The sequence below is a fragment of the Rosa chinensis genome, chromosome 4 (assembly GCF_002994745.2).
Source record: "Rosa chinensis cultivar Old Blush chromosome 4, RchiOBHm-V2, whole genome shotgun sequence".
In the NCBI taxonomy this organism is placed as follows: domain Eukaryota; kingdom Viridiplantae; phylum Streptophyta; class Magnoliopsida; order Rosales; family Rosaceae; genus Rosa; species Rosa chinensis.
The window spans coordinates 18,325,902-18,344,070 of NC_037091.1; the positions used below are offsets into that span (position 1 = coordinate 18,325,902).

At 37.2% G+C, this 18,169-nt stretch overlaps 2 long non-coding RNA genes across 3 annotated transcripts; one reads left to right on the plus strand and one right to left on the minus strand.

Moving 5' to 3' along the window:
* Window positions 1-4,598: 4,598 nt before the first annotated feature.
* LOC112199881 lies at window positions 4,599-6,051 on the minus strand. 2 transcript variants are annotated; one of them, XR_005809098.1, is made up of 4 exons: window positions 5,847-6,051; window positions 5,554-5,706; window positions 4,888-4,980; window positions 4,599-4,711 (listed from the first exon to the last, which is right to left on the minus strand). It is a non-coding gene; the product is annotated as an uncharacterized LOC112199881 (long non-coding RNA). The 2 variants fall into 2 exon arrangements; XR_002936084.2 differs by lacking the exon at window positions 4,599-4,711 and having other exon boundaries at window positions 4,887-4,980.
* A 5,763-nt stretch (window positions 6,052-11,814) lies between these two features.
* LOC121052569 lies at window positions 11,815-12,608 on the plus strand. Its single transcript, XR_005809489.1, has 2 exons — window positions 11,815-11,941; window positions 12,515-12,608. It is a non-coding gene; the product is annotated as an uncharacterized LOC121052569 (long non-coding RNA).
* Window positions 12,609-18,169: the final 5,561 nt, after the last annotated feature.

Here is an 18,169-nt window from a genome sequence, read left to right on the forward strand (position 1 = left end):
CACCATCGGCCCACTATCGTATTCAACAAACGCATTGACTTGATTTGCCATAGGAGATGCTCTGGATTGCTTCGAAGAAAAAACTATGCCTTGTTTCACTTTAGGGTGACCTGGGGGATACCCAATCAGTTGATAGCAGGTCTGTACCCAGTGGCCTGGATCTCCACAGTAGGTACAATGTGGTCTCCCCCTGCCGGAGCCTTGCTGCCTTTCGGTATCAAAACGGCGTCCTTCTGGAGACATAAAATTGCGTTCTGGGTGTTGGATATGCCGATCGTTCTTCTCAAACCGTCCTCCTCTTCCTGAATTGAAAGTGGGTCTTCCAGGATTGCGTACTGCCATCGCTGCGCCTAAAGGTGATTCAGCACCAAGATGAGAAGCACCAAGTGAGCGTTGTTTCTCATCCTGAGAGACTGCCGCATAAGCTTGTCGAACCGTTGGTAAAGGGTTCATCAGGAGAATCTGGCCACGACAAGAACTGTAAGTTTCATTCAGTCCCACTAGAAATTGCATAAGTCTGCTTGTGCTCCTCGAGATGTCTCTGAATAGGAAGCTAATTCATCCTACAATCCTTTCAATTTTGTATAATAAGCTGAAACTGACAACTGTTCTTGACGAAGACAAGCGATTTCTCGCTGAATTTCGAAGATACGCGGAGCATTACCTTGAGAGAATCGCTCACAGAGGTCTTCCCATACTTCGTGAGCAGTAGGATAATAGATGACACTGTCGGTGATTTCTAAATCAATGGTGTTAATGATCCAAGAATGGACCATATCATTACAACGCGACCAAGTCACATAACCTTCTGGGTCTGTTTCTTCTAAGGGAGCCTTTATTGTGCCGTTCACAAAACCAAGCTTGTTCTTAGAATTCAGAGCTCGGGTCATAGCCCTTTTCCATCCTGCGTAATTGTCTCCATTCAGGGGCTTAAAGACTAGGACTAGCCCTGGATGATCTGAGTGATGGGTGAAAAAGGGATTAGAGAGGTCTGATTTCGACATCTCAGATGTAGGAGAACCGGAGGAATCGGCTTTTGACTTGCCGTGATCTTTAGGTGGTGGTAAGAGGACATTGTCGGTGCCCATGTTGGCCGGAATGATGAGGGAATGAGGATTAGGCTGCACGAGAAGTTAGAGTGCAGTAGATGAGAAGAGTCAGAATCTAGTCCTGCTCTGATACCATGTAAAAGAGAAAAACCAATTGGCTGAAGAGATAATTCTCATTGATACAGAAATGTTTCCTTTATACAAGTGTGATTGAAATCAGTTCCTACAAGTCAGGAACCCGTTTACTACCTATATTACATGGAAGGAAAGTTACAGCTATTATACAACTTACATCTAGGGGAAATCAACTTTAATATAAAAGATATGACAGATTAGTTTCCTTACATATTCTACATTAGAAATATATTCCGGAACCTAAGCTCTACATACCAAAAGTCAAAAACCCCTCCTTTTGCTCAAAAATTAACTGCAGACAATTACAGACACTGCACTTAGGCCTTACCTACTGTTATCATTGATTACTCTATGATAATAAACAAAATGTATGATAAACGGAGCAATACAAATACGAATATCTACTACAAAAACCTTGCGAATGCAATAGAGATGGACATGGACTCACCAAAGCTTGTGGCATGAGAATGCAATAGAGATGCAGGACAAAACCTGGGTTCAATTAATTCTGTTGTCTGAGTGTAAATCAGAAGACACTGATTCGTTAAAAACCGATGTGTGATATGATTGATTACAATGTATTTTTGTCCCATTTTTGTTACCTGATCATTGTGTGATCAAAATTAGGCAAAATTAATGCTCCATTATAACCTAAATAATGGTACGTCTAGATAGTTGATCAATTGGAAAGAAAACACATTGCAAATGCTCAAATGAGTAATCAAACCTATTCCATATATCTCTTAATGTTAAAAGCATTTCCCAAAAGCTGATACAACTACGTAAAACATGCCACATATAGAGTTTGTGCAGAAACTTGGTTTCAATAGCCAATAAATTGATACAAATTCTTGTCTTCCCACTATTCCAGGAACTTAGTCTGTGCAGCCATGGTGTCAAACCTTTAAAGTTGAAGCGAGTGGTTTGCAATTTCTGTCCAAATGTCCAACCGAAGACACCTCAGCCAAAAAAGCCAATCCAGAACCTATATACAAACAAATAAGCTTCAGAAAGTTGAAATTCCTTTCTATCCATCAGAACACAACCTTCTGCATGCCATCCAAAAGTGCGTATATCCAATTGTTATGCTTATGATTTAAATATTGAAAGTTGCAAGTCAAGTTGTCCAAATAGAAGTCATATACATCTCTGAGCTGTATATTAGTCATTTGCTACACTCTTAATATGATTTGTTTGATTAGCCCCATTCATTTTCTATTTCACACCAGCTAGTAAACAACTCTATTTTTTTTTTAGGAAAAAAATGATGAGAATGACCTACCTGCTGCCCAAAGCCAATACTTGAGTGAGTATATTTAGATGGGAACACAAATGTCATTCCTGTAATTGCTATACATGGAATCAATTGGAAAATCATGTACAATCTGATATCATTACATGCTCTGCAACCAACTAGTAAGAACCATAGTTAGCAAAGAGATTTCATGCTACCTACAAAATACGAGTCCAGAAAAGAACACAGAGGAGAAGATACAAACTTAAAGTGCAAAACTAACTTTCATAGGCAGTCCTAAGAAGTGCAATGAAGAGGAGTGCAAATAGGCAACTTAAGCCAATTCTCTCTCCCACCCTCTCCACTATAAAACTAGAGAAAAGCGAGGAGAATGCGACCATCATCTGCAATCCAGAATTTACTTTAATAGTTGAACCAAACATAGAGAAACAAAAAAAGGTAGGAAATAGACCTACATGAGTTCCAGAAAAGTCAATCCAATAATATAATAAAAATCCCAGCACAATATACACCCAGATAAAATGAAGAACTACCATTGTATTTCACAAGCAATAATAGCCACTCACCTAAAATAAAAACTGAAAAAAATTAAGAACCCATAAATGAAAACTATTTCTTCAGAAAACCCAAAAAAAAAAAAATCTACCAAAAGAATTACAGTAAACAATAACACGACATTGGACAATGAAAAATGCAAGGATTGATTAAAGAAGACTGAAAAAAAAAAGAGGAAAAAGCCACGATCACCATTCTGAGCACTAATACTAGAACGTCTAACTGAAATGGGACTACATCTGAGACATTATAATTGCATACCAGAATCAAACCAAAGAGATTGATCAAGATACTAAACCAGAAAAAATTTCACTACCTTGGGAAGTGCATCCCTGATAATGGTTGGCACATGAATTTCAAGAAGAACACTTTCGTTGATGGTTCTGGCAGCCTTGAATACTTGATATACCACCTTACCCTGTTTAAGTAACTTATTCTTTGCTATTTCAGAGAGTCCAGTTGCTGGTACCTGAGGTGATAGGAGCCACCATCTCTTGCTCTGACCTGGAGTTCTGTTTCATCCTTCAGCCCTACTACCACCTTCTACATACCCAAACTCAGTATCCACCATTGAATCAAGTGTTTCCTGCCAAATTAAAGATTAATGAGGTGAACAGAAATTATCAGTTAATGTAAGCCAGGAAAAGAAAAGGAAAAAGTGCTATGAACATTGCTGGCATATAAGAGGCCACCTACAATAAGCATCGAGTTCAACTTCTCAAGTGCTGGAAGATTGATGTGTATGTCTGCACGAGCTTTCGGAGTCATAATCTGCACAAATGAGAGTTAGATACAAATTACGATATACATTGTTATGCATATTGACAGTCTAAGGAACTTACAAGAAGATCATATCATGATTGAGATGTAGGTTAAGATGGAAAAGGAGGGAAGCAGATGCTCGAGGTTCTTTCGAGCACAAAAAGGTTGGTTATCTAAACAAAAATATTTTCAAAAAGTGACTAGTGTTCAACTAAACACCCATTAAAATAAAATAAAATAAAAAAAACTCATGTTCGGCTGAATTGTCAGGACTTACTTATTAGGACTCAAAACAAGGCTGAATTGTTTTGAACCAAACTATATCATTTATGACATTAAAATTGATGTTCAAGATAGATATCTGTACCATGAATACCATGGAAATTTAGAACCAAAGTAGCTACTTAGTAGGCCAGTGATGAATTGCCAATGAAAGTAACTGAACTGCAAAAGGCTCAATTTGCATAAAATTTCTAACATTCATCACTTGCATTGGAAAAAGCTCAATATGATCATGTTGAATTTTTCTGGAAAAAAAATTCCAAATGTGTATGCTGTACAGTAATTGCTATTTCACTGTCACTAGTGTTTAATATCAGCGAGTGGCAGATTTTGGATTCAGAATTTTTCAACCCAAAATTGTACCTGCTCTATAATATAAAGACATGGTAGCCCATTTAATTCAGATTTAGTAAGCACCCATACACAACAAACTCCTATAAGTTAGTTCTGCCATTGTAACACTGATACCATAAAAGATATCATGCCACTTAAAATCTTATCAAGTCTTCACATTTTTACACCAACAGTTGGGTTTGCCTATAGTACAATGCATCAGTAAATGAAGTACACCAGCTCGATACTGTGCTAGACTGACTCCATACAGTGGTACCGATATGTTAATGTACTAACTTCATGCAGTGTAGACTAGGTTGGCCTGTTGCATGGAGCTGGTCTACCATTCATGTACTGATATTTTAATGTGCCATAGGCTTTCCTAATAGTTATGCAAAGAAATCTATTTGGAATGTACATTATTCTATTTGCATTGAACTAGAGAGTATGATAGTCTTATACCATTGTCAAAATATCATTTGTAATATTCTTTTAAACATGTGCAAGAAGCATTACCTTGAATGGTAACTTATCCATAACTTTCTCATAGTAGGGTAATGCTTCCTTCAGCTTTCCGACGTTCATCAATGAGTCACCATCCTTTAATGTCTGCATAGAAGTAATCAATTTTAGGAAACGATATTGTTCTACTGAATTCTTTAGAAGGAGATGATAATGAGAAAAATGTCAACACAAATATAACATCAAGATATTGTTTATAACACTTAAAAGTATACAAGAAATTTGGGTTCCAAAAATGTCTAATATGGTTACTTTAGGGAGCATTTTTCAAAGACTCAGGTTTATATCTTTACATATTTGTGATCAACAATTTTAAACAGTTGAGATAAGTGAAGACATATGGTAACTCTTGCAAGAACCTAAAATATCTCAACCAAACATTCCAGTATGACTAAATAACAGATTGTATGTCAAGTTGTCAACCACAACAAAAAATTGTACATAGCAACCATAAAATGCATCTGATATTCCTGACAAATATGAAGATAAATCAGAACCCTGTAGAATAGAGCTGGAAACATATAACGCAATAAAATTATTTGAAGTTGAGCTTCAACGAAACAGATGAAGATTCCAAATCAATAAGAAGACAATAAAAATCAAGGGAGGCTAGGGAAGAAAAGCTTTTTAATTCAAAAAGAAAAAAGAAGCGAAGCAAACCTTCTCACTGTCCAATCTGAGCTTGGGATCAATGTTCAAGCCCATTTTAGTGTTGTAAGCAGCAACTAATTGTCTTGTTCGCTCCTTCTTAGCAGCTTTTTCTTCCTGCGTTTCAAGCACTTCCCCGGGGTGTATAACTCACCCACCACCAAACTGATCAAAAAAAGAAACCTCTGTAAAATCAAGTAGATTTTAAAGCCATTTCCCTAAACACAGTATCAAAATCAGCTGTATCACAGTTTCAACATCTTCACTCCATAAATACACGTCAATAATATGTAATATGTAATTACCGTTTTTGAAATGTCATTGGGTCTGGGAAAGACTCCCCATGAAGAAACCTTTGGCTTGTAAAGATCCAGGGGGTCATCTCCTTGAGGCTTGGGTGTGGCTGCACCGAAATTACTGGAGTCCCCAACAATAATCTCAACCTCAGGCAAGTTGCCCTGAGCAAAATCGTCTGCGATTGGAACCAACCCAGCTGGCAGTGTTCTACCCTCCTTCTTAGTAGCAAACCCAAGTCCCACAAAATCCATGCTCGACACTAACAATTTTCCCTTGTTTTTCTCATTTGCTTCAACACCTATGAAACCATTCAAGTCCTAATTTTAGCCCTTACATTTTCACATTTACATATTTCATTCTTCAGAAACACCCTACAATAGCACATGAAGTTTCACCGAGCATTACCTGAAGTTTTGCTAGTCCTTGTCTTCTTCTACTTATACTCTCTAGCTTTCTCCATTGCAGTCTTAACAGCAGCAGGCAATTCGACATTCCCAGGAATTGGTGGGTTGACTGGGGACGTCGTGGTTTCGGATTCGGCACTGGGATTGGGTGGGTTAAGAGAAAAGAAGAGCTTTGAAGGGAGGGGTATTGTCTTCAGGAGCCTTAATAATCAACTCGTTTTCCGGCAACTCTCCCAAATATTGCCATCGGAGGATGACCGGTGGCGTTGCTTGTTCTTCAAGTTCCTGGCCCATGGCTATGCGGTGTAAATCAAGCTAATTGTGGAGACGAGAGTTAGGTCAATGAAATTTGGGTTTCAGATTGAGGGTTTGACCAATAGGGATTGGGTTGATTTCAGGGAATCTGAGATTGGGGTTTCCCTATTTGGGATTTCAGAATGAAAGAGAGAGGAAGACTACGATTTCTGGGTAAAGAAGAGAGTTGGACGAACAACAGAGCGAGAGAAGACTGAGAGTGAGACAGGGAGAGGCGCGATTTGGGGAGAGAGAGAGAGTAGAATGTGAGAGTTCAACAACCCCTGCCTTTCTTTTTTTTTTTTTACAAGTGAAGGAATGAAGGCCCAGCCTTCTAAATATTCCTGCTTATGTGAAATCAATGTATTAGTTTTGGCGCTGCATTAGGCATTACTCGTTCATACAACACAAATAAGTCATTTGGTTGTGGGATCATCAATCACCAGAAAATATTTCAATCAAAATTTGAAAGTTTTGGGGGGAATGAGTGCTATTTTGGGGCAAATATACGCACATCCAAACCTTTCCCTCTTGCTCATACAACACATAGTAAAAAACCGTTGTATGATATTTTGCATGCTACTCTCACACAATAGATATAACTATACTGTTGTACTATGTAGTACTAATTTTGAGCCAAATTTGAGTCAATCTAGGAGGGAAATCTGTCGCTATTTTTTTTTATGATTCACACAACAGATTATTCTTGTAACCGTTGTGCAATGACATTCTAAACAAAAACTTCAAAATTTTAACCACCTTATACAACGGAAGTTTAGTAAACATGTTGTGTGATTCACTTTTCTTCATCACACAACACTTTTTGTGCAAAAAGTGTTGTGTGTTAACTTTTTTGGTGTAGTGCTGCTTTTGCAAAATCAAGCTCACCAACTTCCCCTACCAGTTCTCCGCCGTCCCTCTTATCATTGACCACGACGACGCAGCCGAAATACCCCATCCCAATCTGAATTCCTCGCACACCCTACCATCAGATAATGATAGACAACCCGGTCCATCTCGAAACCCTACACAACCAGCAGCACCAGAGTTTCATTGTCAATCAAGCCGACAAATGCTCCAGATCCGGAGAGTCCGTAACCTCCACCGCTGACTGGATCTCCGAGACATTCCAAGGCCGATCCTTATCCCATGTCGACCTTCACACCAGAAAGAACGGATGGCTTTACCGGAGAGCTTGGCGGCTGGCCGTTCTACTTGGTCTGACTCGGCGTATCTACAATCCGAGAAGGAGGTGCAGAGTATGGTCAGAAAGGAATCAAGGTAGTGGTTTGTTGCTGGCAAGAATTGATGAGGATGACATGTTGTTGAGATTAGACAAGTCTCAGACTTGAAGGAGAAGGGGAAGGTTGCAGAGGAGATGAAGGGAGGTATCTGGAGTAGAGAGAGCTGAAAGGAAGAAGAAGATAGGAAACATCGAACTCACCGAGATGGATCAGACCAAAAAAAAAAACAATTGGGAATTTGTTTATGGAGAGAGAGAGAGAGAGAGAGAGAGAGAGAGAGGAGAGGAGAGGAAAAAGATATTTTTACCCTTGATTTAACGTCAATTCTTAACGGATGGACCTATTGGTCCGAAATTGAGAGATGAGGGAGTAAACGTATCAAATTAAAAGGCAAGGGACTGAAGTGTTATTTGGGTGAAAGTTCAGGGAGAAAACAATATTTAACCCTTTATCATTTTATAAACATGTACAACAATGATGATCATAATAAACATGATAAATATACCATTGATTTGAATACCAAATTTGATTTCTAACAAAACAAACAGTATCTTCCTTTACTTTGAGTATTGAGACTAGACCATCGGTAGACATAAGCAGACTATTTGTGTTGTTGAATTTAGGCAGCGAGGGATTTAAAGTGTAAAAGCAAAGGAGGGACCCAACACACGAATAGAAATTTTAGATTCACTTCAAATCATAATAAACCCTGCAATCTAAGTACATTAAGACTGTTATGAGGAATTTTCATCGAAACCTCTCAAATAAAGAACTCACCTTCCAGACGGAGAAAGACAGAGGCAAGCAGGCAATACACTTGCAACATAGAAAAGAAGAAGAGAAAAACCTCTATCTGCAATCAATCAAATACAGATTCCTCAGACAAACCAAACTTTCAAATCAAATGGTGGACACCCAAAACCTAATCGAACCAATCAACCCCCACTTTGTGTCAATTCATCTCAGAAACATGGTCTTTAGTATATTTAGAATTAGAATTGGCGTGTTTCTATATAATGGGAAATGCAAAAATTGCGCCCGCCAATCTTGAAGTCAAAGTTGACTAATTGGATGAGATGAAATTGTGATGACTGGCTCAAATTTAAGCATTAGGAAAAACAAAAAAAATGCTTGGAAAATTCAACAAGAAGACCCATATATATATATATATATATATAATATAATTCTAAACCCATTTGACGTCAACCAGGGGCGTATCTAGCCCTAAGGCAGAATCAAGAGGAAAAACCCCCAAGTATAGGTATTACTAATATATCAGCCCATAGTAGCCCACTTTAAAAAAAAAATTATACATCTTAGATTCTTTGTTCGCGACTTTCTTACTAGCAGGGTAGCCGACCGAGTTCAACTCCTCAGTTCCTCAGCTCATATATAATATATGATATATATATATATATATATATATACATATTTTGTTTAAATGTATGTTTGTTTGACGAAACTCACCCGAACTCCCGAATTATCGAAGTCAAACTCCTCTCTGGCTCTCCCATTCTCTCTGTCCATCACAAACTCTCATTCTTCGTCTTCTTCTTTTTCTCAAAAAGGCTTAAATTCCAAACTAAATTCAATTGTTGAACACTCTAACTCTCAGGTTCTTATCCCCTCACTCTTGCATTTCCACACTTGTGCATAATTGTACTAAAATTTTTGAGCTTTGCCCAAAGAGACACATGAATAGGTAGCCCACCCCATTTTCGAATCCTAGAGAAAAAATGCTTGGAAAATTCAACAAGAAGACCCATATATATATATATATATATATATATATATTTTTATATATATATATATATAATTCTAAACCCATTTGACGTCAACTACTCTTTTTCTTGGGCTTTTCTTTTTCTTGTTCTTGGTACATACAATATAAACGGAGGAGGAGCTATAAGCTATTACAGACTGCATGCCAGTAGTCAAATTCAGTTTCAGTTTGAAAGAGAATTTGCTTCATTTATTCAGTTTATGCTGCTCTTCGAAAAATCCCTAGCTCCTATCTGAGGTCCTGTAGAAAAATAGCTTGCGTAAGCTAGCTTCAATTACCTATATATATGCAGTTGAATTCATTGGAATTTCTCTCCTAAATGAAACAACTCTTCAGTGTCTAGTCTTGCATTCGAATATCATAATTCTCTAACCTTTAATTCGATCTCCATATTGCAGGGTGGTAACGGTTCAAACTCTACGGATATTGTGCATCTTTTAATCCAAAATACTGAGACATGAGCAACCAAGTCAACAACGTATCAATTGACTTACGGTTGGTGTCACTACACCAAAAACGTTAACACACAACACTTTTTGCACAACAAAAAAAAAAAAAAAAGTGTTGTGTGATGAAGAAAAGTGAATCACACAACATGTTTACTAAACTTCCATTGTATAAGTTGGTTAAAATTTTGAAGTTTTTGTTTAGAATGTCATTGCACAACGGTTACAAGAATAATCTGTTGTGTGAATCATAAAAAAAATAGCGGCAGATTTCCCTCTTAGATCGACTCAAATTTGGCTCAAAATTAGTACTACATAGTACAACAGTATAGTTATATCTGTTGTGTGAGAGTAGCATGCAAAATATCATACAACGGTTTTTTACTCTGTGTTGTATGAGCAAGAGGGAAAGGTTTGGATGTGCGTATATTTGCCCCAAAATAGCACTCATTCCCCCCAAAACTTTCAAATTTTGATTGAAATATTTCTGGTGATTGATGATCCCACAACCAAATGACTTATTTGTGTTGTATGAACGAGTAATGCCTAACGCAGCGCCAAAACTAATACATTGATTTCACATAAGCATGAATATTTAGAAGGCTGGGCCTTCATTCCTTCACTTGTAAAAAAAAAAAAAAAAAGGCAGGGGTCGTTGAACCCTCACATTCTACTCTCTCTCTCTCCCCAGATCGCGCCTCTCCCTGTCTCACTCTCAGTCTTCCCTCGCTCTGTTGTTCGTCCAACTCTCTTCTTTACCCAGAAATCTTAGTCTTCCTCTCTCTTTCATTCTGAAATCCCAAATAGGGAAACCCCAATCTCAGATTCCCTGAAATCAACCCAATCCCTATTGGTCAAACCCTCAATCTGAAACCCAAATTTCATTGACCTAACTCTCGTCTCCACAATTAGCTTGATTTACACCGCATAGCCATGGGCCATGAACTTGAAGAACAAGCAGCGCCGCCGGTCATCCTCCGATGGCAAGATTTGGGAGAGTTGCCGGAAAACGAGTTGATTATTAAGGCTCCTGAAGACAATACCCCTCCCTTCAAAGCTCTTCTTTTCTCTTAACCCACCCAATCCCAGTGCCGAATCCGAAACCACGACGTCCCCAGTCAACCCACCAATTCCTGGGAATGTCGAATTGCCTGCTGCTGTTAAGACTGCAATGGAGAGAGCTAGAGAGTATAAGTAGAAGAAGACAGGGACTAGCAAAACTTCAGGTAATGCTCGGTGAAACTTCATGTGCTATTGTAGGGTGTTTCTGAAGAATGAAATATGTAAATGTGAAAATGTAAGGCCTAAAATTAGGACTTGAATGGTTTCATAGGTATTGAAGCAAATGAGAAAAACAAGGGAAAATTGTTAGTGTCGAGCATGGATTTTGTGGGACTTGGGTTTGCTAATAAGAAGGAGGGTAGAGCACTGCCAGCTGGGTTGGTTCCAATCACAGACGATTTTGCTCAGGGCAACTTGCCTGAGGTTGAGATTATTGTTGGGGACTCCAGTAATTTCGGTGCAGCCACACCCAAGCCTCAAGGAGATGACCCCCTGGATCTTTACAAGCCAAAGGTTTCTTCATGGGGAGTCTTTCCCAGACCCAATGACATTTCAAAAATGGTAATGATATATAGTTCAATGTTTACATTACATATTATTGACGTGTATTTATGGAGTGAAGATGTTGAAACTGTGATACAGCTAATTTTGATACTGTGTTTAGGGAAATGGCTTTAAAATCTACTTGATTTTACAGAGGTTTCTTTTTTTGATCAGTTTGGTGGTGGGTGAGTTATACACCCCGGGGAAGTGCTTGAAACGCAGGAAGAAAAAGCTGCTAAGGAGGAGCGAACAAGACAATTAGTTGCTGCTTACAACACTAAAATGGGCTTGAACATTGATCCCAAGCTCAGATTGGACAGTGAGAAGGTTTGCTCCGCTTCTTTTTTCTTTTTGAATTAAAAAGCTTTTCTTCCCTAGCCTCCCTTGATTTTTATTGTCTTCTTATTGATTTGGAATCTTGATCTGTTTCGTTGAAGCTCAACTTCAAATAATTTTATTGCGTTATATGTTTCCAGCTCTATTCTATAGGGTTCTGATTTATCTTCATATTTGTCAGGAATATCAGATGCATTTTATGGTTGCTATGTACAATTTTTTGTTGTGGTTGACAACTTGACATACAATTTGTTAGTTAGTCATACTGGAATGTTTGGTTGAGATATTTTAGGTTCTTGCAAGAGTTACCATATGTCTTCACTTATCTCAACTGTTTAAAATTGTTGATCACAAATATGTAAAGATATAAACCTGAGTCTTTGAAAAATGCTCCCTAAAGTAACCATATTAGACATTTTTGGAACCCAAATTTCTTGTATACTTTTAATTGTTATAAACAATATCTTGATGTTATATTTGTGTTGACATTTTTCTCATTATCATCTCCTTCTAAAGAATTCAGTAGAACAATATCGTTTCCTAAAATTGATTACTTCTATGCAGACATTAAAGGATGGTGACTCATTGATGAACGTCGGAAAGCTGAAGGAAGCATTACCCTACTATGAGAAAGTTATGGATAAGTTACCATTCAAGGTAATGCTTCTTGCACATGTTTAAAAGAATATTACAAATGATATTTTGACAATGGTATAAGACTATCATACTCTCCAGTTCAATGCAAATAGAATAATGTACATGCCAAATAGATTTCTTTGCATAACTAATAGGAAAGCCTGTGGCACATTAAAATATCAGTACATGAATGGTAGACCAGCTCCATGCAACAGGCCAACCTAGTCTACACTGCATGAAGTTAGTAAATTAACATATCGGTACCACTGTATGGAGTCAGTCTAGCACAGTATCGAGCTGGTGTACTTCATTTACTGATGCATTGTACTGTAGGCAAACCCAACTGTTGGTGTAAAAATGTGAAGACTTGATAAGATTTTAAGTGGCATGATATCTTTTATGTTATCAGTGTTACAATGGCAGAAATAACTTATAGGAGTTTGTTGTGTATGGGTGCTTACTAAATCTGAATTAAATGGTCTACCACGTCTTTATATTATAGAGCAGGTACAATTTTGGGTTGAAAAATTCTGAATCCAAAATCTGCCACTCATAAACTCTAGTGACAGTGAAATAGCAATTACTATACAGCATACACATTTGGAATTTTTTTTCCAGAAAAATTCAACAGGATCATATTGAGCTTTTTCCAATGCAAGTGATGAATGTTAGAAATTTTATGCAAATTGAGCCTTTTGCAGTTCAGTTACTTTCATTGGCAATTCATCACTGGCCTACTAAGTAGCTACTTTGGTTCTAGATTTCCATGGTATTCATGGTACAGATATCTATCTTGAACATCAATTTTAATGTCATAAATGACATAGTTTGGTTCAAAACAATTCAGCCGTGTTTTGAGTCCTGATAAGTAAGTCCTGACAATTCAGCCGAATATGAGTTTTTTTTTTTTTTGAATGGGAGTTTAGTTGAACACTAGTCACTTTTTGAAAATATTTTTGTTTAGATAACCAACCTTTTTGTACTCGAAAGAACCTCGAGCATCTGCTTCCCTCCTTTTCCATCTTAACCTACATCTCAATCATGATATGGTCTTCTAGTAAGTTCCTTAGACTGTCAATATGCATAACATTGTATATCGTAATTTGTATATGATTCTTGTTTGTGCAGATTATGACTCCGAAAGCTCATGCAGACATACACATCAATCTTCCAGCACTTAAGAAGTTGGACTCGATGCTTATTGTAGGTGGCCTCTTATATGCCAGCAATGTTAATAGCACTTTTTCCTTTTCTTTTCCTGGCTTACATTAACTAATAATTTCTGTTCACCGCATTAATCTTTAATTTGGCAGGAAACACTTGATTCAATGGTGGATACTGAGTTTGGGTATGTAGAAGGTGGTAGTAGGGAAGAATGGTAGTAGGGCAGAAGGATGAAACAGAACTCCAGGTCAGAGCAAGAGATGGTGGCTCCTATCACCTCAGGTACCAGCTACTGGGCTCTCTGATATAGCAAAGAATAAGTTACTTAAACAGGGTAAGGTGGTATATCAAGTATTCAAGGCTGCCAGAACCACCAACGAAAGTGTTCTTCTTGAAATGCCTGTGCCAACCATTATCAGGGATGCACTTCCCAAGGTAGTGAAATTTTTTCTGGTTTAGTTTCTTGATCGATCTGTTTGGTTTGATTCTGGTATGCAATTATAGTGTCTCAGATGTAGTCCCATTTCAGTTAGAAGTTCTAGTATTAGTGCTCAGAATGGTGATCGTGGCTTTTTCCTTTTTTTCAGTCTTCTTTAATCAATCCTTGCATTTTTCATTGTCCAATGTCGTGTTATTGTTTACTGTAATTCTTTTGGTAGATTTTTTTTTTTTTGGGTTTTCTGAAGAAATAGTTTTCATTTCTGGGTTCTTAATTTTTTCAGTTTTTATTTTAGGTGAGTGGCTATTATTGCTTGTGAAATACAATGGTAGTTCTTCATTTTATCTGGGTGTATATTGTGCTGGGATTTTTTTTATATTATTGGATTGACTTTTCTGGAACTCAAGCAGGTCTATTTCCCACCTTTTTTTGTTTCTCTATGTTTGGTTCAACTATTAAAGTAAATTCTGGATTGCAGATGATGGTCGCATTCTCCTCGCTTTTCTCTAGTTTTATAGTGGAGAGGGTGGGAGAGAGAATTGGCTTAAGTTGCCTATTTGCACTCCTCTTCATTGCACTTCTTAGTACTGCCTATGAAAGTTAGTTTTGCACTTTAAGTCTGTATCTTCTCCTCTGTGTTCTTTTCTGGACTCGTATTTTGTAGGTAGCATGAAATCTCTTTGCTAACTATGGTTCTTACTAGTTGGTTGCAGAGCATGCAATGATATCAGATTGTACATGATTTTCCAATTCATTCCATGTATAGCAATTACAGGAACGACATTTGTGTTCCCATCTAAATATACTCACTCAAGTATTGGCTTTGGGCAGCAGGTAGGTCATTCTCATCATTTTTTTCCTAAAAAAAAAAAAATAGAGTTGTTTACTAGCTGGTGTGCAATAGAAAATGAATGGGGCTAATCAAACAAATCATATTAAGAGTGTAGCAAATGACTAATATACAGCTCAGAGATGTATATGACTTCTATTTGGACAACTTGACTTGCAACTTTCAATATTTAAATCATAAGCATAACAATTGGATATATGCACTTTTGGATGGCATGCAGAAGGTTGTGTTCTGATAGATAGAAAGGAATTTCAACTTTCTGAAGCTTATTTGTTTGTATATAGGTTCTGGATTGGCTATTTTGGCTGAGGTGTCTTCGGTTGGACATTTAGACAGAAATTGCAAACCACTCGCTTCAACTTTAAAGGTTTGACACCATGGCTGCACAGACTAAGTTCCTGGAATAGTGGGAAGACAAGAATTTGTATCAATTTATTGGCTATTGAAACCAAGTTTCTGCACAAACTCTATATGTGGCATGTTTTACGTAGTTGTATCAGCTTTTGGGAAATGCTTTTAACATTAAGAGATATATGGAATAGGTTTGATTACTCATTTGAGCATTTGCAATGTGTTTTCTTTCCAATTGATCAACTATCTAGACGTACCATTATTTAGGTTATAATGGAGCATTAATTTTGCCTAATTCTGATCACACAATGATCAGGTAACAAAAATGGGACAAAAATACATTGTAATCAATCATATCACACATCGATTTTTAACGAATCAGTGTCTTCTGATTTACATTCAGACAACAGAATTAATTGAACTCTGTTGTCCTACAAGTTAATCACACAACAGAAGCAATTGAACTCTGTTGTCCTAAAGTTAATCACATAACAGATATAGTCTAAGAACTGAAGTTTGAAGAGCAATCAGACAACAGAAAAAATAAAAAAATGTTGTCTGACATGCTTAACATACAATGGTTGCAAACTGGCACTGTTGTCTGAAGACGCCCCTCAACTGCTGCGCAGCTGCGTTGGGCATCTGCCTAGCCATCTGCCGAGCTATCACACAACAATTATAACACATACATGTTGTCTGTGTGTTTATCACACAACTGTGTTCCACCGTTGTCTGATTTTCCATCAGACAACGGCTCACTCTACAACGGTGGGTCTTCAAATCACACAACGGTTTTCTGCCGTTGTCTGATAACAAAATTGGTGTAGTGTGTCAAATTAACGATGAGATGTCTTGTGTTTGATTAGACGCTAGTTCTAATTTCCAAGTTACTGTTTGGTTTCTAGAATTGTTTCTTATGTATCATTCTTGTGCCATGTTCAGAAATTTAGATGGGATCTATTTATTGGAGGGCAAAGAACCAGGAAAATGGAGGGCAGAGAAGCACCAGTGTAAAAGGGCCTGCAGTAAAGGTAATTATCAAAGCACGAGCTAAGGGAATGCATAGGTGGAATACATTCTTCATTATTCTGTGTGCATTTGCGGTCTTCATTGATCCTTTATTTTGCTATGCCAATGTCATTGAGGAAGACCATATGTGCTTCAATTACGACATGAAATTGCTGTGGGCATATGTTGGTTTGCGAATGGTCGTTGATGTCTTTTATATTGTTGACATAATTAATCATTTTCTTGTGCGGAATGTTTAAGAAACGTAAGGGTAAGAAACTTTCGGCATGCTGGAAGTCAAGAAATGATCAAAAGACTGTAGTTCCTCGAAAACAAGTAATCAAAAGACGGTACTCCGTTTTGTTACCTATTCTACCTGGTATATTGGTTGCCCTTCCCATTCCAGAGGTAAGAGAAGTCATTTTCATGAAAAACGCTTTCAATAGCCAAGTGAAATTCGACCTCCGCATTTTACAATACACTCCATGTTTCTTTTTTTAGTAATTTAAATTGTCTTTTTGTAAGAATTTCAAATAAAAGAGGAAATAAGGAGTTAGATTATAATTTAAAAGTTTGAATTTCAGTCTCCTTCCTAATATTGTTGTCGTTGATCTACATACATCATAAAAATATAGCGATATTCTCCACAACGTTGGTCTCCCACATCTAAAAAAACATGGAGTACTTTTACCAAATGTGGGGATCTCGTTCTCCATAATTTAGAGATTTCATATTTTGTTACATGTATCAGAATCAAACTTAAGTGTTAATTGGCCTGACTGATTGCCTAATGTGTATAGGTACTCTCACTCTCTGGATTCTGGGTATTCTGGGATCCTATTTATGTTATTTTTATTTTCACCTCAATCCAATACATGCATGCTGCGAATCTTTCTTATCTATGGATCACAAAGGTGGCGTCTTATGAAAAAGGCTGTGACAGGAAGATGGCTTAAACCTTTGTTGGATTTTCTGCCTTTCTTCATTGCTTCTCATGTAAGTCTCAATCTCATGTGTCAATAATACTTGTAAAAAACTGAAAAAAAAAAAAAAAACACACACACACACACACACACATCGATATAAAAGAAATATCTAAAAGAGTAATCTTATCTTAATTTGTTAGAACAATTGTCACTCTCCAATTTTCAAGCACAATTAATAAACAAATAAACAAACAAAAATACTGCGGGCGTGATAATTAAGACATTAATACAAAATACGAGGAAATTGTTCTTTAAAGAACAAGCACGCAAAGATGCCTTGAATCCACAATGTCAATACAACTCATTTATTAGAGTCACATATTACATTTCTCTAAGTTTACAAATTAAACTGAAACAACAATTCAATAAGTAAACACACCAACCACACTCACTATGCAGCGGAAGACTAATAAATTTCTAAACCTACAACTGCAACAGCAAGATACCTCTCAGCTCCAACCACATTCAATCTAACCTGCAGAATAAACCCCTATACCATCGAATAGTGCACTGGGTTGCAACAACAAACCCAGTAAGCTTATGAAGCTAGTATTAGTAAAGTCAAAATAACATAACTAAAACAGATGCTTCAGTCATCTTCACCCAACAATAGAGATGCATATATCACAACAACAATCATCAAGTTCACATATTTCAATATCATGCTCATGTAAGTCAACTCATGACTAAAATCCACATGCTTTGGCTGTCAACTCAGCATTCGATCAATTAACAAAACCTTTGTCACCATCGTACACTTTTGAACATTTTAAAATGCAACTACC